Consider the following 25,626-nt stretch of genomic DNA (forward strand, 5'->3'; position numbering starts at 1 on the left):
ATCCTAAATTTATTTAATTAGTTTTATTTCTATTTTAAATTTTGTATCTATATGTTTTATTTATGGCTGTTCACCGCCCTGAGTCCTTCGGGAGTGGGGCGGTATACAAATTTAATAAAATGAAAATGAAAAATGAAAATCCGCACTTTGATTATCTTTGTGGGTCTGTAAAGCAAAGAAAAACTGAAGCAAGATTGTAAGTGCAGTCACAGTTTCACTGTTGCTGGTCTCAATTGTGGTTGCTAAAAAAGAACTACCTATATTCCTGAGCTCTAACTAGAAATTTCATTGTTCATATATGCAAACTAGGTCATGTTGTAAACTTCAATGAAGCAGATGAAATGTTTACAAAGATTCTCAGTCATCCAGGTCATGGTTGTCCCAGAAATGCTTTTTTGAAAGGCAACTGGATTTTTGTTTTTCTTGAAAACATTTAGCTTCTGATCCAAGACCAGATGACTGTAAGGCAGGCGTGTCAAACTCAAGGCTTATGGGCCAGATTCGGCCCATGGGGTGCTTAGATCTGGCCTGCAGTGCCATCCTTGAAATATCTAAGGACCAGCCTGTGGTGCCTCTGCTAGCGAAAACGGAGCCCGAGCGGGCTGCACGCTGCCTTCCCGAGCTCCATTTTCTCTGGCAGAGGGCTACAGGAGACCGTCATGGCCAAAAATGGAGCCTTGGCGAGTGATGGCGAGCTGGCCATGCCCACCCTGGGCACACCCATCCTGGCCATGTCCCCCCCAACCTGCAAGTCAAACACAACCTTGATGTGGCCCTCAATGAAATCGAATTTGACACCCCTGCTGTAAGGAATATAAATCGTTCCATCCTCCACCATTTAGTCAGAACTGAAGAAGTTTCTTGAATGAGAAGTGAAAGGAAAAACAAAGCCCAGTTGCCTTTTGAAAAAGCACCTTTGCAGTGGTGGGATTCAGCCAGTTCGCACCACTTGAGGAGAACCGGTTGTTAACTTTCTGAGCAGTTTGGTGAACTGGTTGTTGGAAGAAATCATTAGGGCAGAGAACCGGTTGTTAAATTATTTGAATCCCACCACTACACCTTTGGGACAAGCAGATGAGACCATTGTAGGCAAAATTATTAGTCCATACTATCAAGTATAATTTTGAGAACTTTTCTGAAAGTAGACAAAATGAAGATCTTCCCAATTCTACACATGGAAGGCTTACCTCTGTTGGAAGACATTTCTGCAAGGGCTTCTGAACATTGGAAGGAATCAAATGACAGTCCCACAAAACCTACAAATTTTTGGAGACAAACTAATATGCTGTAGGATTATATCCTTACTGTAAGATTGCAGAAGACTGTAGGGGAAAAAAGTATCTTTGCTTCTAATATAGTTAAATGTGGAGAGGGATCTCAGTTCACAATAAGTATTATCTGCTATCAGAATACTGCAAAAATCTTATTTCCTAATTCTATTATGGCATGGAACTATCAGTACCATTTCAAAAAGAAAATAACTATATTGGTCAGTTCAATCTGCATCTCATTTCCATTCCCAATCAAAAAGCAATTTCAAAATGTAGACTTTCAATAGTAAGTCTTTTGATCTAGACTTTTTAAATTTTCCTTTTAAATATAGTTTTGATGTAGACATAAACACTTTATAGAAAACAAGGTTTTTTTTAAAAAATAAAGTAGAATAGAAACTGTCTTAGTCTCCAGAAAGCCATTCAATTTCATTTGCGTTTTAAATGGCAGTGGGAAATCAGATAATCCTCAGCAATAAGTCTGAATGACATTGCAAATTTAGCATTTTTGGATCAACAAGAGAAAGAGGCGCTTTACAAACTCCCTTAAATCATCTGAAGAATAATTTTCCTAAATCCGATAGCTAGAGCCTTTTTTATGAACAAACAACAACTCAACATCTTACAAAAACTGTCTTTTCAAATAGAGCAGTATTTCCCAATTTTGGCAGCTTTAAGATGTGTGAGCTCCAACTCTGGGGATTTGCTGTTTGGGGAATTCTGGGAGTTGAAGTCCACATATCTTAAAGCTGCCAAGGTTGAGAAATACTGAAATAGAGAATAAGACTAATTTTTCATGCTGTATATGTCTGCGTAGGCCTCCAATCTTGGCTCGCTTCTTGAAAGAAATAAATCCTTCAAAGATTTAATTAGTTCTTAATTTTGGTATATATTTGACAGCCAGTTTGGTCTATTGGTTAAGGCATCAGGCTAGAAAGACTGTGAGTCCTAGTCCCAGCTTAGCCATGCAAACAGCTGGGTCAGGAACTCACCTCACAGAGTTGTTGCTGTGGAGAAAATAGGAGGGAGATGTGTTGGATATGTTCATCACCCTGAGTTATTTGTAAAAATAATAAAAGGTGAAGTACAGATTAATTATTTAAATATTAAGTGCTATTTAATGTACAGCTTTCACATTACAATGTGTCCTTTTGTGGAGGACTGTTCCTCACAGTTCTTGAATTCCTGCCTTAAAGGGAATGCAATATAGTTGTTTATTTGGCTTATTTGCTTATTTTTATCTTGCCATTTCTCTATGAAGCTTAGGTTTCTTCTCTCTTCCATATAAAATCTAAAGTAAATTTCAAGACTGCAAAGAGACAAGACCTGAGGCGTTTTGATCTATAACCACCACTCTGTTGAGTACAGTGTCATATACCAATATGAAACACTGTCCAAAATAAAAATTTTAAAATGATGCCTCTTAAGGTCTGTGTTATTCAGGTAGCCAATTAGTTCTGAACTTATGATTGGTTGCTTGGAAACTACTTGAAGTTACAATGAACACCAAAAAGTACTTATGACCTGGTTCCAAAGTTTTGATAGCTGTCCCCCATGGTCACTTGACTGCATTTTGGGTGCTCAGCAACTTACAATGTTTTTACCTAAAACTGGTGCTTACTTTTGGTTTTCGGCAAAAAGGCCTCATAGTGGACAATGGGTTTGCTTAATAAAATGGCCATCATAAAATCAGGTTGGCCATGTGATAACCTGTTTTATGACCATCATGGCTTATGACTGTAATGGAAAGGCTCCAGTTTGACTGCAAATTGAGAACTACCAGTAGTTCCTTCTGATTGGCAGTAGGTAGATTTTCTTGACAGTAACAGGGAGAAGTTTTTTAAGGACATTGTAAAAGTAATTATGGACATAACAGAGTTTTCTTATTGCTATTTTCTTGTAAAAAATAATTGGACTGTAATATTGTACAATAGGAGCCATATGCTAAATAAATAAATAAATAAATAAATAAATACAATAATAGGAAATATTTAAATATACATTTATTTACTCTAACATCCTGATCCCTGAAACTCTTACCTATGAGCATGTGATATGTTAACAACACATTCTCATTTTGATAGCTACTTCTAGCTACTTTCCACAACTTTGTTTACTATATTCACTTTCATATACTAAGTAGGTCTATCTTCAACCCCCCGCCCCCGACATCCCACTGCCATTGTTCCTGACACATTTGTCTTCCTCTTCATTGCAAAGAATAAAAAACCTGGAATTTCTTAATCTGATGGAAAGACAGGTTGCCACTGGATTACTTTCCCACCATCTGTGCTTTGCCTTCTGAGGTTGCCTGTTAGCAGCACTCTCTTGAAGCTTAGTTACTGTTTACATGAATAAGATAAGAAAAAATGATGTTTGTCTTTTGCGGATCAATAGAGCAACTCACTTGGAAATACTGCGTTACCAGAGACACCTAAAACAAAGCCATATTGAAATGGTAAAGCCTGTATTTGAAAACAACCTAAAATTACTGAATGAAGAGTAAAAATACTGCAGTTTACAGTTCCAGGCACTTTGATTTTCGTACTCGGTTCTTTTTAAAAGAGCCAAAATATCAAATTTTAAAAAATGAAGTCAAAGCAACAACCTACAGCCTTTTAAAAAAAGGGTTAAGCATGATATGGTAAATGAGTTTGATGGTAACATTATAATGAAATGTAGGTGAGCTGAGGCAAGAAACAATCCATAGTATACAAAGCAATGTTAATACAAAATATATGAATTCTTTCACCACATTCTCACATACAAATATAGCAAACTTTCAGTACGTGCAACTATTATTATAATGGTTCTGCCTACATTGTGTAAATATTTTATTGCCTTTTAATCCTTACCCTCAAACACAAACAGGATAATACCATTGTCAAAAACTGACTTTTTCTCATTTGTTGGAAAACATTATTATAATTTATTTAGACAATAAATGGCTTTGGCTGAACAATGACATAAATTTATGGTCCATTGCCATGATCTGCCTGCTATAATTCTCCCTGAAATATGAAGCATTCATATTTTGGAAGAGTGTTATCTTACATAGAAACAACACTCTACAAATAGGCTATCTCAGTTTGGGTGTAACTGTGCATAGTAGGGACTCTGCTGTCTATTGTGCCATTGAGGATCCTGGAAAATTGGGTTGTGCAGTATATCGGGTGGAGAAGCTCCATGAATAGAGGAAAGTTCTATGTGGACAGTGATAAGAACAAGGCTAGGGAGGCAATCTACAAAATTTACTAGCTTCCATTTTCTCACATACAAAATTTCATATTTTAAAAATGAATGAGGAAAACACCAGTACAGATACATTGGCTGTTATTAATCTACTTTACATTAAATACTGACATGTAGGTTATTTAACGTGGACTCTTTTTATCTCATTGTTATTACCGTTCAGTGTCACTTAGCTAGGTATTTCAAAATCTGAAAACACCCCTGTCAATCCACCCCCCAAAAAATCTATCCGTGCAAAACGATCTAAACCTAAACTTTAAATAAACAAATGAACTGCTATTTGAAAACATATATGTATTAAAGCGAAAGGCTGTTTTGTAAAGGAAAAATGAAGACACATATAATGATTAGCCACAGAAAGTTGTGCTTCAACAAATCTAAAATTAATTGTCAGAATGGGAACAACTAGAACTGTTCTTTTAAAAAGCCTCTTTTATATAAACGAAAGCAATATATTGTTGGCCTGTTGTTTCATTTCTGTTCGTATAAACCTGTCATAAATGTTTCCTTCTGCTGATAGAAAGATAGAAATACAACTATCTAACCAGTTAAATAGCAAAAAGGTAGCTGTCTATTAACTGAATCCCATGACTCTTTCAGCAACTGCCCACTTGAAAATGAGGGAAAACAACATTGAATTGCCTGTGATACTATCTTTACAGAACAATACTTGGGGAAATTCCCATTTCAGTTGTGGCTGATAATACTCTTAGGAGCTACAGACTCCAAAAGTTGGATTTTGACATTTGAAAACTTTCTAGTTCAGAAAGCACTAATATTAAGATCTTCTTTACAGACTCTAGTAACAGACAGTACAACCCATTGATCAACTAAAATGCTATATACTATTACTGGCTACCAACACCCCAGCCTATGATGGAAAATGGCATACACCATACCTGAGCAATTTCAGAGACCACCACCTGGAAAAGTTCTCCTTGATTATGCCGAACTTGCAACGTGTCACTCTGGTTATTCTCTAATCATTATATCAAGCTCCAAAGGTTCAGCAAACCCCTAGTCGGTTTACAGTTCTATAAGTTAAACTTTAACAGGCCTATCTCTCTGCTCTGTGCAGCCCTTTGACCAGATAGCTAGGTCACTGCTGCTCATTGTCTACAAAATCTGTTTAAAAAATCCACAAGACACAAGTCAATAGTGTGGACCTGAATAAATGTCTATGAGGTGAGAAGGATATCATTTTAAAATTGGTCAGCTAGATTACCTGGGAAAATGTTCAGGTACAGAACTTTACCCCAACTTAATTTTATCTTATCGGTAGGATAGCTCCCTGCGGACTGTCTTCAGAGCTTCAGGAAAGCCCCTGCGGCTAGATCTTTATAATGTCTACTTTGTAAATTCAATTTTATCCGAGGTAACAATTTGGAGTAAGGCACACAGTGAGGAGGCATTTGCCAGTGTTGAGATGTAAGGATGCGAAATATAAACAGAAGTGCATCATTTCAAAGAAAAAACGAATCTAGCTAAAACCAAAAATATCTTTAGACCAATATAAAATTTTTCACTGAAAATTCTATACTCTATACACAGCCAAGTGATAAACTTTTGCAGAAGAAAAAAAAATCCAGCAATTCTCCAATGTTTAGTAGATCATTGGAATAGTAGTAGATCATTAGTAGAGCTATGAAAAATCTTTTTAAAAAGCACTTCATAACACATGGGCCATTTCACATATGACTGCGCATATAGTTACAAATACGGTACTGAAGCAACTACCCAGCTCTGGATTGAGAGAAAGATGCAGCTGCTTTAAGGAGTTTTCCAAGAGAGATGCATTATACACACTCCCAAACATTATGAAGTACTTCTTCCAAAAGATTTGTGACGCCTTGATAATTACTAATGCCAAAATCAAGATTCCTTCCTTCTTTTTTAAAAGCTTTGCTATTTCTCCCATGAGAAGTAGACTACTTCTCTTTCTGTGTCTCTCTGTCTCTGCCTCTCTGCCTCTCTCTCCTTGATTTCTATCATCTCTCTCTCTCTCTCTCTCTCTCTCTATCTATCTATCTATCTATCTATCTATCTATCTATCTATCTATCTATCTTCTATCATCTATCATCTATCTTCCTTCCTTCCACCATCCATCCATCTTCCTTCCTTCCTTCCTTCCTTCCTTCCTTCCTTCCTTCCTTCCTTCCTTCCTTCCTTCCTTCTCTCTCTCTCTCTCTCTATCATCTATCAACTATCATCTATCATCTATCTTCTTTCCTTCCTTCCACCATCCATCCATCCATCCATCCATCCATCTTCCTTTCTTCCTTCCTTCCTTCCTTCCTCCCTCCCTCCCTTCCTTTCCTCTATCTATCTATCTATCTATCTATCTATCTATCTATCTATCTATCTATCTATCTATCTATCTATCTTCCCCCTAGGGGAAAAACCTTTTTAAACATCAATATCACAGTTTTAAATATTAGTATTTTAAATAAATACAAAACAAATCATAATCCTTCCCAGACTGCTTGAATTCCATTTAAATCTTTAGCAAGGTTATGTTTTCTGTAGGTCTATGAAATATACATCTATTACATTATGAACTTGTTTGATATCTGTTATTCACTGAACTAATTATTTTAAAAAGTAAGAAATGGCTCTTAAGTTCAAAAATAATACTAATATAGTTATTCAAATGAATATCCACCAATGCATGTCTATGTTTTAGGTTACAGAAGTGGAAAATATGATATGGAATTTATGCTTGAACACATTCAGATCTATAACCCAACACTCAAAAAGTAATCAAAGGAAAAATAAATATACTGTACATACCAATTATTAACCAGGAATCCACAACTTTTGAGGAAATGTGAGAGCATTTGGAATTTGGGGCATATCTGGGGATTTATGCAAAATAATTGTTGCAGGACTTGCCCATTTGCAAATGGCAGTGGGCCTAAGGGATAATAATTAATCAGATTTATTGCCATTCTCTCCAACTTACCGTCCCATAGGAACCTATTGTGTTGGGGAGGGGGGAAGTCGAAAAAAGGCAAAATGGCACCTATGACTATGTGAGTGAAGCACTGGTTTTACATGTACTCTTCATCCAATACACATAAAAAAAGTATTGTGGCTAACTGTTGGATTGGTTTAAGGACTTCCTTTTCAATGAATCAAAAATAATTTGTTTCCTAACACTAATATTTATCCTCTCCTCATACTGACTCTTCCAACAAACTTGGTCCCAGGGCTCACACAAACACACACACACACACACAAACACACACACACAAAATCTGCTATTGTAGTAACAGAAACCAGGTTAAACACACTGATGTCCTTAATAAACTGGCTATGCTATGGAGATGCCCCTCTAAGCCACTGTATGTTTTTAATTTCAGCATGATGAACAAGACCAGTTAGAGGAGGTGTGTCCAACCTTAGTAACTTTAAGGTTGGACACACCTGATTTAGAGTGTGAGCAAAGCAATGTTTTCTTCTTTGGCTCGTGCTTAATATGCTATCCCTCTTCTTTTAAAGCTGTTTTTGTCTTGAATATCTCTACCTTGCTTAGAGGCTTGGTGAAATGGTTGATCTCTTTGGAACTGAACAGAATGGGTGGAGTTTCAATTTTTCAATTGCAGCCACCGCCATCTTGATTTTTTTGCCTACTTCCATCTTGGATAGTCCTGCTTCCTTCCTAACTTTTGCTCCTTTTTTCTGCATATGTAGGGGATATCTCAAAACAGCCAAAGTCATATTATCATTTTTTATTTTCTAACAAAAGTTGGGGGATCAATTTGGGCTGAGAGGCATTTTTGGAAATAAAAGTAACAATGAAGGCTGTTCTGTTGGTACATGCCAGCTTCCCCCCACTTTTTTTTTTAATTATAAGACTTTAAAAAAATGTAAAAATTTAGGTAGGAGAAAATGCCTGGTAATGGCCACATTGGGAAATTTAGTAATCAGTAGCAGTATCTTGGAATGAAGACTTATCATCTAGTTTCTATTTCAGCTGTTTCAGAGAAATAGGCTATTTCTGTAGGGATATTAGATAATGGAAACTCCAAGAGCACAGCATCTATTTTTGTTCTCAGACAGGAATCTAATTTCTTTTGTTCGTGTCTCATATTATGCTTTCTAAACAGGACACAGTCTTAATTAGTTATCAGGACACAGGGTTCATAAATTCTTCCTTAGAGCAAGATGATTTAAAATTAGAGATTCTCAGACTTTTCAAGAAGAGTGAAAATCAATATTGGCATGGGGTTCATAAGCATAACCAGAGGTGGTTTTCAGCAGGTTCTGACCAGTTCTGGAGAACTGGTAGTGAAAATTTTGAGTAGTTCGAAGAACCACCTCTGACTGGCCCCGCCCTCAGCTATTCTCTGCCTCCCGAGTCCCAACTGATCGGGAGGAAATGGGGATTTTGCAGTAACCTTCCCCTGGAGTAGGGAAGGAATGGAGATTTTACAGTATCCTTCCCCTGCCATGCCCACCAAGCCACGCCCACCAAGCCATGCCACGCCCACCAAATCGGTAATAAAAAAATTTGAATCCCACCACTGAGCATAACCATAGACACAAATCATATGCCGGTGATTGCAGAGGTGCTGGGATGTCCAGAACTTCAAGAACTGGTTCAGCACTATTGTAACTTTGAATGGTTGATGAACGAACGTTCATTAACTGAGGACTCTCTGTATTTAAAAGATATTAAAAGAGAATAGGATTCACTTATTAACTGGACTGAATTTGGACTGAAGCCTGGAAACCTTCTGACTGATTTTGTTTAATTAACTAAAATCTATGTGAGAAAGAACATCTGGAACTTTGCAAATATTTTTATTTACTTACTTATTTGTGTTTTATTCATTTATTCCCGGGGGCAGGGGTTGTCTGGCATCTTCAACTGATGCTATTTGTTTCATTGGCTCATTTTACTTTTGCAATCATATAAAAGACAGATAATAATAGGAAAATTAATGTTTTTGGACTATAGGTGCAAAGGTTTTTGTATAAGGCCCTAGTCAGATGACCATGAAGACAAGAGTTTATGGATTACATGTAGTGTTTGATTTATGACCACAACCAAGCCTACAATTTCTGTGCTAAGCGAAACATTTCTTAAGTGAGCTTTGCCCATTTTATGACCTTTCTTGCCACAGTTGTTAAATTAATCACTGCAGTTATTCAGTTAGTAACATGGTTGTTAAATGAATCGGGCTTCCCCGTTGACTTTGCTTGTCAGGAAGTCACAGAAGGTGATCACATGACCCTTGGATCCAAGCATCTGAATTTTGATCACGTGACCACGGGGATGCTGCAAATGGTTGTAAGTGTGTAAAATGGTCATAAGTCACTTTTTTCAATGTCATGGTAACTCTGAGCATTCAGTAAATGAACTGTTATAAATTCAGGACTACCTATACAAGATTATAGTTCTTGTATGGTCTTAGACTGCTGGTAACAAAAGTAAGGCACTGAATTTTGAAATACACTCTGGAGTAAGAGGAACCTACAATTAAAAATCTGCATATCAAGGACAAATACAGGTAGTTCTCAATTTACAACAGTTTGTTTAGAAAGAACAAAAAGAACTGTGGCGATATAAGTCTAGAGAAGTGGCCCGTGTACCAGAGGTACACGTGCTGTTGCCTCAGTTCAGGTCTGCTGCACAGGGGTGTGTGCCTCCCACCGGCCAGCTGGTTTTTGGGTCTCTGCTGTGCATGTGTGGAGCAGGTGCGGGGGGGCCGTGCGCACATGCATGGGCGAGGAGGGGCGCATGGGGGGCCTGCATGTGCATGCATGGGAGGCACATGCAGGGGGTGTATGTGCATGCATGGAGGGTGGGGCACATGCAGGGGGGCCCCATGCACATGGGGCAGGGAACATGTGGGTACATGCATGCCCCCCCCCGTGCACATTGCATTTTGGGGGTTCAGCCGAATGCGCGCTATGGGCAATTAGTCCGGAAAAGGTTAGCCATCACTGATCTAGAGTCTCTTCCCAAAGGTGCTTTTTCAAGAGACAACTGGACGTTGTGGTTTTTCTTTGAAGACGTTTTGCTTCTCATCCAAGAAGCTTTTTCAGCTCTTCTTGGATGAGAAGTAAAACATCTTCAAAGAAAAACCACAAAGTCCAGTTACCTCTTGAAAAAGGACCTTTGGGACAACCATGACTTGGATGACTGAGAATCTCCATAGGCATCTAGAGTCTCTTGCATAATGCCTGTATGACAACAAACTGGAACTCCTTCACTTCTTTTTGTGAGGAGAAAATCTACCTTAATGACTAGCCACAAAGAGTCATGGTAGCAATACAGCTTGAAAATCCATTTGTTCTCTTTGAGTCTGGCCATTGTTGAAGAGCTATTTTTTCTTTGGTGGACAGCTTATTTGAATATACTTACTTTTGACCCATATGGCTCCCCCTAATAAGACACAATCTAATCTTCTTGGATGAAGAAGCAGGAACAGGACAGAAAAAGGAAAGAAAAGAGAAGATTGGTGGCAAAAAATGTCACTTTCAAGATCCCATTTTGAAGCACAATCTTCAGGCCATTCCTTCTGTACTTGGGCTACTTGTCCAAGCATTCATTACATAAGTTGAGTTTACATAGGGTTATGATTATTATTATCATTTTCACTTACAACAATATGATTATTGGACTAATATTGGTAGAACTGTCACCAAACTGATTCTTCTTATCAAAAGGAAAGAAAGAAAGAAAGAAAGAAAGGAAGGAAGGAAGGAAGGAAGGAAGGAAGGAAGGAAGGAAGGGAAGGGAAGGGAAGGGAAGGGAAAGGAAAGGAAAGGAAAGGAAAGGAAAGGAAAGGAAAGAAGGAAGGAAGGAAGGAAGGAAGGAAGGAAGGAAGGAAGGAAGGAAGGAAGGAAGGAAGGAAGGAAGAATCAGCTCAGGCATTACCATCTGCGGTGTTCCTATTTAAATTTCCAGTCAGCTGGAAATTTAGTCAGTCAAGATAAATGTTCATCCCTCAGTAACCATCTAGCATTCTATGACTACCCACAATGACAAATTCTCATTTGATTAATTTTGAGAGGAGCAGGCGTAAAGTTTTCTTCCAGTTTCCTGCAAGACTGCTTATTATTCCAGCTCCTTGGAGGGGAAAAATGCTATTTGTGCATAGGATGAAGAAGACTTGTATTTTAATTTGCAGTTTGTTTAAGATCCTCCTTGATTGATACCATTTGTTTAGACTTATCGACATGTCATTAGTGGTGCAGTGGAGTATGAAAACAAGGCAATCTTCTAAAAATTGCCCATTGCTAAATTCAGTGGAACAGGCTTCTGAACAAACGTACAAGGCCAGATGTGCATTGCACAGTTAGAAACAAACATGTGATTATTCTTTCCCCCGACTATTATATGCAAAATTTGATAATTATTGTATGATTCGTAGAGAAAAATATTATGATGGAAGTAAAGTAAAATTATTTACTTTTTCATCAGTTTCAGTAGTATAGGCCAAGAATGTCAAACTCAATTTCACTGAGGGCCACATCAGGGTTGTGTTTGACCTCGGAGGGTCAGGGTGGGTGTGGCCAAGGGGCATGGCCAGCTCATCATTCGTGATGGGGGCTCCTGTAATGGCCCAAGTACTCTGCCAGTGAAAATGGGCTCTGGAGTTTCGTTTTCAGTTGTGGTGGCCTCTTGCAGCCTTCTGCCAGTGAAAACAGAGCTCGGGAGGACCGTACGAGCTCCATTTTCGCTGGCAGAGGCACAGTGGGCCGTTCCTTTGTTGTTTCTGGGGTGGCCCTGTGGGACAGATTTAAGCATCCTGTGGGCCAGATCCGGCCCCCGGGCCTTGAGTGTGACACCCCTGGTATAGGAAAACACTTTAGAGATACCAATAAAGGAGAATATTTGTAGCTCAGGGTTGAAATGACGGGTCCTTAGCACTCTCTGAGCTTGCTTGCAGATGTTTCATTACCCTAATTAGGTAACATTGTCAGTGGCTAGCTTTGGAGATATTTGTAACTACTGAATAGGTGAGTCACTTTGGCAAATGTGCACATAGAGCTACAGTTTTTTTTTTATTCAGAAAAAATACTTTAAAGTAGTTAAATTTGTCAAGTAACAATTTTTGCTTCAGAGAGAACTGTCTGAAGCACGGCAGCTCAAGACTGTGTAAATTCCTGAAGATGACAGAAGATTAGATTAATGCTCTGTCAGATGTAAATGCCTTATTCTCCAATGTGTAAATAATGTATATATGGAACATCAGAGGTTAACTTATTCTTTGGACTTTAATGTATTCATAACTTACCACTCCCATTCCTAGCTCCACCCCTTGTATATATAAGGAGCCACCCTCACCATTCTCGTCGCTTCTACCTTGAATATTCAGTGAATATAGAATGCCTATCATAATTAAAAAGAAATATATTTAAAGCTCTAACTCCTATTATCTTTATTGAGTCTGATCCTGAAAATATTGCAACAAGCTGGTAGCAGAGGATGGTTAATTGACTCAATAAGTAATTAAAAATGTCCAAGAAAGATAGGCCCAACACCAGGGCCTACAGCAAAGAAATAGAAACTGATCAAGAGATGATCAACGAATCCACCAATGCGATTTCGAGAGAATCCGAAGAATACACCACTGAAGAAGAAGAACTAATGAGTGAAAATAATGACCAGAAAGAAATCGAAATAGAAAATAACGAACTCAGGTCAGAGATATTAAAGATACTAAAAAGCCAAAAGAATGATGAAAGTCTCATCGCGGACCTCCAGGAGATGCTGAAGAACAGCGGAGCAGCGAAAGAGAAAAACGTCATTAAAGAAAAACCCAAAGATCAAAAAACCGTAAGTGAGATGACTACTGAGAAAATAGTTGTTAAAAAGAAAAGATGTGATCCCGCGCGAAATTTTGAATGGCAGCCATCTTGGTTTCAACGAACTTCAAAAGAGAATGGAGCAGAGCCAATCAAAACGCTCAGTTCAAAATTTCTGGCGCGAAAAACACTATCAGACGAAGAAAGTGAGAAAGAAGTCTCAAACTCTTCAGATGATCCAAAATCAGAAAGTGAAGACGATTTAACAAAATCTCAAGTAAAATCAGCAATGAAAACGCTTTTTGCTGCTTTTGGGCCAAGACTGAAAATTACCAAGACATCTACGAAGAAGCAAGAAATCAAACCGGCGACTCAAGACCTGCACGCTCCCATCCTGACTTCGAAAGCGACGACGCCCGAGCCCAGAGAGCCATGCCGATTTCGCCCTATACCACAGACAAAATCGAATACCAACGCACACAAAAAGAAGAAAAGAACCATCGCCACCACCAGAACCCCAAAAACCGAGCCAGAGACCGACTCATCTGAGGAGGAGCGGATCGAGAGAGCTGAAAGGGAGAGAACCTTCCACGACGCCACCAAAGAAGAAATGAGCAACGCGCATGTGCGAAACTACGTAGACGACCCAGAAGGACTTGAACTGGCCAGAGAACCGCGCAGACTCATTGCAAGCATCCCAATGCCGTTCTGTAATTTCCTGCACTTGAGAGATCACGGACTGCCCCAGGTTGTAAGTAATGGACAGAATAATGTAGGTAACTTACCCAGTGACTTCCCAAAACTTAGAATTGATGGCATTAATTTACAAGAGTGGTATCAACAGCTTCAGGTTATTTTCATGAAAGAAAATTTACTATTCTTTATAACTAGCCCTCCAAGAAGACCTTGGACTTTAAAAATAGATTGTTTACATCATAAAGCATTTTTCATAATAATATCTAGCGTGTCTCCTGCAATGTATCATAGCATCAAACCAAACCTAACTGTATCAGAAATAATTCAATGCATGTTTAATCTATTTCACAGCGATAGCGTAGCTACAACCACAAGAATGTCTAAGGATTTCTTTTCCTCTAGAGTAAAACCAGGGGTTTCTATAAGTGAGCATTTGATAAATCTAAACAAAATAAGAGCTGAGCTACAATTGAGGGGGGAAGTGATTTCAGATCAAACAATGAAAAGTGTTATTATCAATTCACTTGATCCATCATGGGATAGCTTTATGTCACACTTAGATACCATTAATTTGGGATATTTATCCATAGAAAGTCTATCTAACAAATTGATAGCAGAAGACAATTCAAGAAAAAATCGATCCAGTAACCAAACAGACCACAAACCTTTTAGGAAAGTAGTCTTTCAAGATAAACATAATGAGGCCTTTAGATGCTACAATTGTGGATCCAGGGAACATAGTAGAAGAGACTGCCCCAAAGTCTCAAGAGAGAGACATAGACCAGAATATAGGAGCAAATATAATTACAGACAATCTTCCACAGATAGACACAAATATAGAAGTCCACCAAATTACAAAGAAGGTAGAAGGGGTAGAGAAAATTCAAAAGAGAGGAAATCTGGGTCACTGAATGGGCTAAATAAACAAGACAGCACCAGAACACAGCAGGATGAGAATAACAATTGGCTTATTGATTCTGGTGCAACAAATCACACCACCAACAACAAAAGTATATTATCTTCATTTATAGAAGATAAGTTTGTGATAAAGGTAGCTAATCAAGAAAAGGTTCAAGTACTAGGCAAAGGAAATGTGACCTTGCCTGGTCTAGGGAAAATAGAGGGGGTATTATTAATCCCAGAAATACCTCACAACATACTAAGTGCCATAAAATTAAGCAGAGAATCTGATATCAATATAGTTTTCTCAAAGGGGAAAGCAACTATAGAAAAGAACAAAACAAATGTAGGTACTGTAATGATAAAAGGAGGTCTACCCTATCTGATAACTAAAGAAAGATGTTTACATAACATTGATTCAAATATGGAAGATTGTATTGAAGCAGATGATGAAAATGTCAGTAACAGTGACAATGATGAGTGTAGAATAACTCATGATCACAAAAATACATACAAGGAAAAGAAACCAAAAATAGGTAAACCAATTCATGATGAGTGTGCTCACATCTTACACAGGAAGTTAGGACATGCAAGCTTTCCTGTAGTACAAAAAATGACTGAACACGCAGAAGGTGTCAAAATAAAAAATTGTGAAAATTATTTGGAATGCTCAGTATGTAAGTCCACCAAACTAAAAACCAGTCCAAGACCAAAAAAATCTAACAGATCAACTAACAATATTTTTGATTTGGTACATATGGACTTAGTTGGTCCATTAAGTCCCTCAATTACCTATAGAAAACGTTACTTCCTAACAATAGTGGATGACTACAGCCGATATGGTTTTGTTTACACATTAAAGCACAAGGATGAAACATTTCAGAAATTTAAGGAATTCTACAAACGTATAGAAACACAACATAATATCAGAATAAAGCAAATTATGACAGATAGGGGATGTGAGTTCATGTCTAAAGAATTCTCCCAATGGTTAAAGGATAGAGGAATGTTACATTTCACGTCCAATCCTTTTTCTGCATTTCAAAATGGAGTTGCAGAGAGGAAAAATTCCACACTACAAACCATGATTAGGTGCACATTAGAGGATGCTGGTTTAGGCAAACAATTTTGGTCAGAGGCATTACATTATTCGAATTACACTCAAAATAGAACCTGGTCCAGTATTGTGAATAAGACACCATATGAGGTGATGTACAATAGAAAACCCAAATTATCACACATGCACATATTTGGAGTCACTGCAGACGTACACATACCTAAACAATTGAGGAGAAAGGGAGAAAACGTATCCAGGAGATTAAGATTCATGGGATACGAAACTGGAACCAAAGGGTACAGATTTATTGATAGTAATAACAAATTTATAGTATCCAGAACAGCTGTGTTCCATGAACAGGCCAATTGGTCAAAATTGCACCTTAATGAAATATTTCCTAATAAATGTAAAGATACGATATCTTGCGAGGAAGGAACAACAGAAAATCAAAATATTAACAAAAGTAAGAACAAAACCAAAACTTGGACTAATAGTCAGCATAAAATAAAGACAGACACATTAACAAAAAAGGAAACTAGATATTTGCATGATAACCATAGCAAGCCTGAAAGAACTATTAGAAACAATAGAAACCAAATACCAAATAAATACAAAGATTACATAATGCATATGAATGGAGAACAAATAACACCTAATACATATGAAGAAGTATTGAAACTTCCACATGAAGAAAGAGAAAAATGGGAACTAGCTATGGAAAAAGAGATGGAAAGTTTACAAGGATTAAATGTATTCACACCTGCGATCGCACCTAAGGATAAAACAATTATAGGTACCAGGTGGATTTATAAAATTAAGAACTTAGAAGGAGGCAATACCTTATACAAGGCTAGACTAGTTGCACAAGGCTATGCACAAAAATATCCAGAAGACTATACTGATACATATTCACCCACAGTGAGAACAGAGAGTGTCAAAACAGCCCTTGTAGTAGCATCTGCACTCAATCTGGACGTATTCCAATATGACATACAGACCGCATACTTACATGCAAAATTAGATAAGGAAATATATGTAAGAGCACCACACAGTCAATACACTAATAAGAACGAAATTTGGTTATTAAATAAGAGTCTGTACGGATTAAAGCAATCCGGCAAAAGATGGTACGATTGCTTGGTAAAAGTACTTAAGACCATGGATTTCAACGCCACCACTGCTGATAACTGTTTCTTTGTAAAAAAGAGTAATGATCATATTGAATTTGTATTAATTTACGTGGACGATATTTTATACATTGGAAAGCATAAAGAGAGCAGGGAAATCTTTGTAAATAAGTTAAATGAACACTTCTCACTGAAATCTCTGGGTAAAGTGAATAAATACCTTGGTGTGCAAATTAACAAAACTAAAAGGGGATTCAAACTTACACAGAAAGATAAAATCATCGAACTCCTAAACAAATGTAACTTAAATAATGCTAAAACCTGTGACACCCCTATGCAAACTGATTTTCTTAGAAACACTGATGAATCTTCCCCTGAGTTTAAAGACAACACATTTTACAGATCAGTTATAGGTTCACTCCTTTATATATCTAATTGGACTAGGCCAGATATTGCATTACCTCTCAATCTATTGTCAAGATATGTTAGTAAACCAACCTTGTATCATTGGGAAGCTGTCAAAAGAATTCTAAGATATCTGAAGGGTACATTAGATTTTTGTTTAATGTTGGAACCCAATAATGACAGAGAACCAAAAATTACTTGTTATGCTGATGCAGATTGGGCTGGTGATACATCATGCAGAAAGAGTACTTCTGGTTATGTTTTTCTATTGAATGATTGTCCAGTTTACTGGTATACTGGTAAACAAGAACTAGTAGCCACTTCTACTACAGAAGCGGAATATGTTTGTTTGTCCAAGGCTGCAAATAACCTTGTATGGTTCAATGATCTGATCACTGATGTTTGGAGGAAACCCACCTTACCATTTATTATGCATGAAGACAATAAAGCGGCCATTGAAATATCCAGATCCGATGCAATTGGACAAAGGTCCAGGCATATTGATATAAAGTTTAAGCATGTGAGACAACTGTCTCAAGACGGATTCATTAAAGCAATACATTGCGATACTTCTGAACAATTAGCTGACATATTAACAAAACCCTTACCTTCTAAACAACACAAATATTTAACTTCTAAATTATATGTATTATATTGTCCTGAATCAGAATGTAATTGGTGTTGTGTAACGAACCGGCATTTAGAGGGGGATTTGTCAGATGTAAATGCCTTATTCTCCAATGTGTAAATAATGTATATATGGAACATCAGAGGTTAACTTATTCTTTGGACTTTAATGTATTCATAACTTACCACTCCCATTCCTAGCTCCACCCCTTGTATATATAAGGAGCCACCCTCACCATTCTCGTCGCTTCTACCTTGAATATTCAGTGAATATAGAATGCCTATCATAATTAAAAAGAAATATATTTAAAGCTCTAACTCCTATTATCTTTATTGAGTCTGATCCTGAAAATATTGCAACATGCTCGGCCTTTGCAGTTGTTGGACGTAGGTTCATTTAATACTATTGCAAGTATTTACAAGATGGTTCACTTGACGGATTGTAGCTAGTCACAAAACACAAATTCACAGATGATTTATATTATATTTCCTGAGAAAGTTTAACATTAGATTTACTTCCTTAAAAATATTCCCCACTTGTCATTGGTGTGGTAGTAGCTGCATTAAGAAGTTTCTCTTTTACATTTCAATTCATAGGGAAAATGAAGGAAAACAAGTAGTAACTGATTTTACAAGTACTGTTTCCCTAAATAAGATAAAGATCCCGGTAGTATTTTTTACATAGAGTAAGTTATGTGTGTGTGTGTATGTGTGTATGTGTGTGGCTTTGTGCTTCTAGGAGCAATGTGTGATCGCAGAAGAAACAGCTGCGATCACACATTGCTCCTAGAAGCACGAAGCCGAAAACAACAGCCTGAAGATGACGACCATGGTCAGTGGTGGGATCCTCCTGGCTTAACAACCGGTTCGGTGATTTCTTGAAACTGCGCATGCACACACAGCGCACACACAAATCACACAATTGCCGTATGCACAGGCGCAGTTTTAAGAAATCTTCACTTCCTGGTTTCTTCGGAGGAGTAACACAGCTGATTTGTGCGGCAATCTGCTCTACTGTGCAAATCAGCTGAGAAGATAAAGCGTGGACGGGCAGGTGGGTCCATCTGAATGTCGGGGAGAACCAGTTCGCTCCCAACTGATTGTCGGAACTATTGGTTCGCCTGAACCAATCCGAACTGGTAGAATCTCACCCCTGACCATGGTGGCTTCCTTGGCTAAGATGCTGGATTGGAAATGAGCAAGCCTACATTTGAGACCCGAATGCTGCCATGAGATGGGGTAAGTACCCATCCTTTGCTCCAGCTCCTGCCAGGAACACAAAAGGAGCCCCAACTGGGTGTTCCCCAGGCAATGGTGATGTCACTGGCTAATCCTTTCAACCCAGAAGTGACATTGTGCTTCTGATATGAATGTGATTTGAACGTTTTCGGATTTAGAGAATATTTATTTCTGAAGTACTACAATTATCTCTACCGTTACGCTTTTTCATTTTTAAAGTTTTTTCCTTTTTAAATATGTTGAATACTGCTTTACATTTTTTTTTCAGTAGTGACTGAAGAAATATCACATATTCAAAGCATTAAGAACTAGTAAATATTTGTGGATGAAATGTGGATTTACAGACGGCTGTTACGTATAAGCTGGGTTGACAAAATCAGAAATGAGGAGGTGATAAGCTGCCTGGGAAAGCCAAGGGAAATCATCAAAACCATTAAAAAGCGAAAGTTAGAATATTTTGGATATGTGATGCGACACCCGGAAAAAGACGCTGTACTTCACTTAATCCTCCAGGGAAAAAATGAGGGCAAACGAGGTCGAGGCAAAAGAAGAACTTCATGGCTTCAAAATCTAAGGGACTGGTTTGGACAAAACTCAGCAGCACTTTTTTGTGCGGCTGTTGATAAAAATAGGATCGCCAACATGATTGCCAACATCCGAAGACGGATATGGCACAAGAAGAAGAAGAAATAATTGTGATTGATTTAAGTTGCAATTTCATGAGGATATTCCTAGAAAAAAAAATACAGATTATTGAACTATGCAAAGTTTTATCTGTTCAATTTATCCCTTACTTTTAATAATCTGCTTATTGTTGGATTAAAGGTTATATGCTTTTACGGTATTGAACCAAATATTATTGTACAGATCATCTGGAAGTCTTGGTCTTTTGATAGAAGCAAGCCATCCATAAGGTGATGTGATCCAAAATTGTCTATGATCCAGGTTAAACAACTGGCTCAGGAGAATGACTGATTTGTTATTTTGGATTTAGCTTCATTGTAAAAAAAATGTCTTTGAGGCAAAAGCAGTGATAATTATTTTTAGACATGTTCTTCTGTTGCTAGTATAGCAATTATTTGACATAATATATGGCAAGACATGGAGCAGTTCACCTCTTGTGTGGCCAGGATGGTGCTATTTTAATACTTTCAACCTCAATATTTGCTTTAAAATGTTCCATCAATTTAGGTGACACTGAAATACTATTGAATCTTCATAACATCAAAAGCCTGTTCTATCCTCTTAATGCAAATTCTAGAATTATTGGTATTTTGCTTCCACTGCCATGGTATAGCCTAAGGATGCCTGGAAAATACTACTATTTTGAAGTGTTGACTTGTACAACAAACCACTTAAAAAGGAGCCAAACTTAGATCTTCAAACTTTCCTTGTTTTTTAAAAATGTTACTTAAAAATACAAGCCACATCTGTATTTTTTCCAACCCTTTCCTCAATGTCTTTTAAAATACTGATAATTCAAACATTGAATAAACCTTTTGTGTTCATTCAAAATCTCATTTCCTATAAAATCTATCTAGAAAAGTCTTTAGAAGGATTTAGGAACCTAGGCTCTGATAGATGTCTTAGCATGTGACAGGCAAAACCATTGGGCAATGATTTTTGCTTCCCCCACTAATTAAATGTTTAATTATAGCCAAGAAATGCAAATGTATGCGTACATCCATAGACACTACACTTGATTTCATTTTTCTCTAACATTGCAGGAGAACAAAAAAACTTCAGATGTGTCAACAAAGTATGGTTAAAAAAATGGCAGGTCAAGATGGCAGGTGTGACAGGGCAATCGAAATTCCACGTTTTTTTCACATGTGATACACATAGAACCTTGATCCAACCATCTCAGCTGCCATTCTGACTTTCTGAACATACCTTGAACACTTTACCTTGAACATACATTAAGCGCTTTCCTTTACAAAACAATTAAGATGGTGATTGCAACTCTAAAAATGCTGAGTCAAAATTGGAGTTTTCTAAAGAGTCTGACAGCCCATTCTTGAATGAAATTGACCTAAATTATTGTGATTTTAAAAAAATAAAATAAACCAAGTGACTGAATGCTGCTGTGGGATCTTCAGGCCAAGCATCAAAGATACGATGACTACTCTGGTAGCAGCTCCTTGCTGAATGTCTTGCATTATCTTTTTTTTAAAAAAAATCTAGCAAGCAATAACATTTTATGGTAGCTGGCAAAGATATAGAAAGGGCTGAACGCTGGATGATTTGAACTCCATGAGCTCTTTTTGCACTCATGCCACCATGTAACGTGTGTAGCTGTTTGGTGAAGCCAATGTGAGAAAGCTGGCTATTTCTTTTGGCTATTTCATATACAGGTCCCTCCTTACCTGTGAAGTATTTTACAGGCTCCTTTTGAACAAAGATTTAGTGTGTTAAGGACTAAAATCCCATTGCATTATGGAGAAGAGTAGACCGGCATGATAAACAGAAGGTTCTAACAGGAGACTGAACAGCTGAGTGGTTGCAGTGGGGGATGGAGGATTCAGTTGTCCATTGTGCCAAGATTTACTAAAGCTTCCAGTTATATTTCAATTCCAGATTGACTCTATAGAACTACAGGAATGATTGATGTCTCGATCTGTATGCCTAGGGTTCATTTAATTTCTGATTGACCCAGCCACTAAGCCTTGGGGGAGGGTAATGCCTTATTTTCTAACAAGCAAGATCTGGAGTCTTTAATTGTTAGCTTCTGCTTGAACTTATCTTCCCTGAACTCAGGCATGCCGTGAGTTCTCCAAATCCAAATTTTGAATAAGATGTGAGAGTTGTCCACTTTGCTTATTCCCTCAGTTATTAGGATTATTGAGGACAAGAATAAAACCTACCCAATAATTGATTGCCCATTGCTGGTGAGAAAACATAAATGGCATTTATGCATTTTGGGATTAAATTTGTGGCTTCTTCTTCCTGCCTTTCTGAATTTACAAAGATACTTTGTGCATAAGCTGGTGGTCCTGAAACTGAATGGCTTTCTTTGTTTACATAATGGACATCTCTGAGCTGGGAATCACCAGTTTGTACCTCAAATCACGCAGTGCTTGTCACTGGCTGATGGTTTTGCTTCTGGCTGGTAATGTTGAGAAGGTGTGGGAGGTCATCCTTTCCTGCATGGGAAATGAGAATTTTCTTTTCCAGATGCACATGAGAACTGAGGAAATTGGGATTATCACTGGGGACAGACAATACGTATATATATAAACCAGTGGTGAAATCCATTTTTTTTTACTACCAGTTCTGTGGGCGTGGCTTGGTGGGCATGGTGTAGCTTGGTGGGCATTGCTTGGTGAGTGTGGCAGGGATACTACAAAATCTCCACTCCCACCCCACTCAGGGAAAGGATACTGCAAAATCCCCATTCCCTCCCCACTCCTGGGGGAAGGATATTGCAAAATCTCCATTCCCACCCCACTCTGGGGCCAGCCAGAGGTGGTATTTGCCAGTTATCCAAACTATTCAAAATTTCTGCTACCGGTTCTCCAGAACCTGTCAGAACCTGGTGGATTTCATCCCTGATATAAACATGTACGTAAATATATATACATACATATTTATATAAATTCCCTAAGCAAGGGAAGAAAAACTACAATATGATGATGATGATAATCAAAAGAAGAAAAAAATATTTTGTTATGGTCACTCCAGTAGATCGTCGGGAGCTCACAAAATAATAAAAAATACAGAGTAAAAACAATTATAAACATGGAAGAAAATTTACTGAAATAAAAACAGTCCTACAATAGAAAGACAACAAAGGCCCCACAAACAAATTAACCTCAGGCCTGGGAACAAAGCCAGGTCTTAAGAGCTTTCTGAACCCCAGGAGAGTGAGTAACTTTCTGTTGCTTCTATGATTAAAAACTAAAAATTGCTCACATTTCAGAAAACGTCATGCCCATTATTTTTGAAACCTTAATCATAGTTTTTGATCGTGGGAGATACTTAAGCTATGGACTTTCTGATTTCCATCAGAATAAGTTAACACAAAATGAACTCTTACAGCATTTTCGCCTTGAGCCTCACTACCCTTTTCATAGTGGCCTAGTGCCTCTGGGCTCCTCTTCTGTGCTGTAATTCCACAATAAGTGGTTCACCAATAAACACCTAAGTTACTTTTGTTCTAGCTCAGCTATGGAAAAACTTAAACAACAAAACTTGATGTACTCAAAGCTAAGGGGATGAACTATGGGTCAACCTTTGTCACTTCAGCTGTGTTGTGGTCCCTACGCGGCCTGTGCAGCTAGTAGCTGATTCCGACAGTGAGGAGGCTGGTGTGGTGCTGCGCTAGCAGCCTGTGCATCTAGCACTCGAGTTGGACAATGAGGAGGCTGGAGAAGATGTGATGCCAGAGGCGGGGATTCAGCCAGGGCCTTCAGAACCTCCAGAAACTCCCTTAAGTGAAGAGGACGAAGAGGAGGAGCCTCTTCTTGATGTACGGGCGCGCAGAGCTGCCAAAAGGTAGGAGTGGCTTCTCAGGAGGAGGTTGCCTCGAGAGTAAGGCTTGGGGTTAATTGGCCACTCCCTTAGCCTATTTAAGGAGGAACGTCTACAGAAGCAATTTGCAGGAAACAACTTAGTTCACATACCTTCGTGTCTTTATTTTGCTTATCTTATCAGCTTTCTGCAAATTGCTTCTGGGCATTCTGCCAACCATAGTAAGTTTTCAGTTATTCTTCTTTGAATTCTTGGCGGCTGTTAATGCAATTAATTAACAGCCATTGTTATAAAAGACTGGTTTATTCAGTAAACTAAGGTTTGAACGGACTTTGTGTGTGCTGCGTTCTTTGGGGTCCGTAGCTGGGGCAGAACAAGCTGTGACATTATTATAGATTACAGGGATTTTTCTAGGTATACCACTTGTTATTATTCCTTGCTATAAACAAATATGGCAAAACAAAAGATGGAGGTATAGGAAAGGGTCACCAGCCATGGTTGATCTCTGGTCAGCTATCAGGAGAACAGACTGGCTCATTCTAAGGAACCTTACAACAGCTATGAGCAAGGAGTCCACAAACAAGGATTTGAGAATGTTTGGGAGATGGTGATGTTGCCTATGTATAAATCCATTTCCATTAGCATGAATATTTAAACTTCTGTTCTTTCTGATTGGATGGTGATCATTCTATATAAAAACGAATGGCATTTTAAAAATTTAAAATTTAAAAATTCATTGGTATTATTCAATTTATCTTAGCATGTTGCAGCATACGATCCACTTGTCTATGGAGATTCTCAGTCATCCAAATCAGGTTGTCCCAAAGGTGTTTTTCCAAAATCCAGTTCTCTTTGGAAAAGCACCTTTGAAATATGAACCACTGGGCTCAGAAGCTGAATAGGATTAGACCTGATTGACACTAGAATGGGAGATCATTGAAGGATATCGGGGCTTTTGGCTGAAGTGGGAAACTCGAAAATACACTGAAAGAATTCAATGTCAAACCTCTTTCATAAACATGTAAGAAAACTGCAGAATTGCATCCCTTTATAGTCAAGAATCAATCACCATAGCACCTTCACTCTATAGAAATGCTAAATTGGATTTTCTTCTTTTTGTGGACATAGTGAAATCCCAATGAGGTTGTTCAAGGAAGGAAGGAAGGAAGGAAGGAAGGAAGGAAGGAAGGAAGGAAGGAAGGAAGGAAGGAAGGAAGGAAGGAAGGAAGGAAGGAAAGCTGAATTATCATGGAACTGATGGGAAGAAGCTAAGCCAGCCAAGAGAAGAGAGCTAAATACAAGCAATTTTTTTCTTTATTTCTTTATTAGAAATAATTGTCAAAAGATAATAGAATTGGAATTGGAATTGGAAGATATTTCATTTTAACGAGCCTGCTAAAATTAACTATGACTAATTTCATGACTAACTCCAGGGCAAGTTTCATTGATTTGATTGAGTCTCCTCTAAGTTTAACTAAATCTATGGATCTAACCCATTATATAAAGCAAGTTGTAATCTTCTTTCAGTTACTTTTGAAGTTTACATGTATTTAATCTGTGCCTTATTTCTCTGATTTACCCTTAAAGGGTATTTCTGACTCATAGGTTGATTTTATAATTAAAAAAACAAACTTTATACTTATATTCTGATTTGACTTGAAAAGAGAGTTTTCCATCTATATTTTTCAATTCTTTCACTTGATTGCAAAATGAAAACAAGAGAAGCTTTGACAACAGAATGACTATTTCAGCTTCAACCACAACAATACACGAGCACACAATAGATACAAACTTAAAGTGAACCGCTCCAAACTCGAT

The 25,626-nt window shown here is 37.9% G+C and overlaps 1 protein-coding gene across 3 annotated transcripts in view; it reads right to left on the bottom strand.

Moving 5' to 3' along the window:
- The window catches only part of A1CF (APOBEC1 complementation factor), a 45,818-nt gene extending 40,313 nt beyond the window's left edge, over positions 1-5,505 (bottom strand). For 2 of the 3 annotated variants that reach the window (XM_087871750.1, XM_034425951.3), the window contains exon 1: positions 5,423-5,505. The gene's annotated coding sequence lies outside the window, so the exon portion shown is untranslated. Of the gene's footprint in view, positions 1-1,187; positions 1,308-5,422 lie in introns of those variants that run through there. The other variant, XM_034425952.3, reaches the window with a different exon arrangement.
- Positions 5,506-25,626: the final 20,121 nt, after the last annotated feature.

The sequence above is a fragment of the Pantherophis guttatus genome, chromosome 6 (genome assembly GCF_059756535.1).
Source record: "Pantherophis guttatus breed Tessera chromosome 6, ASM5975653v1, whole genome shotgun sequence".
Lineage (NCBI taxonomy): Eukaryota > Metazoa > Chordata > Lepidosauria > Squamata > Colubridae > Pantherophis > Pantherophis guttatus.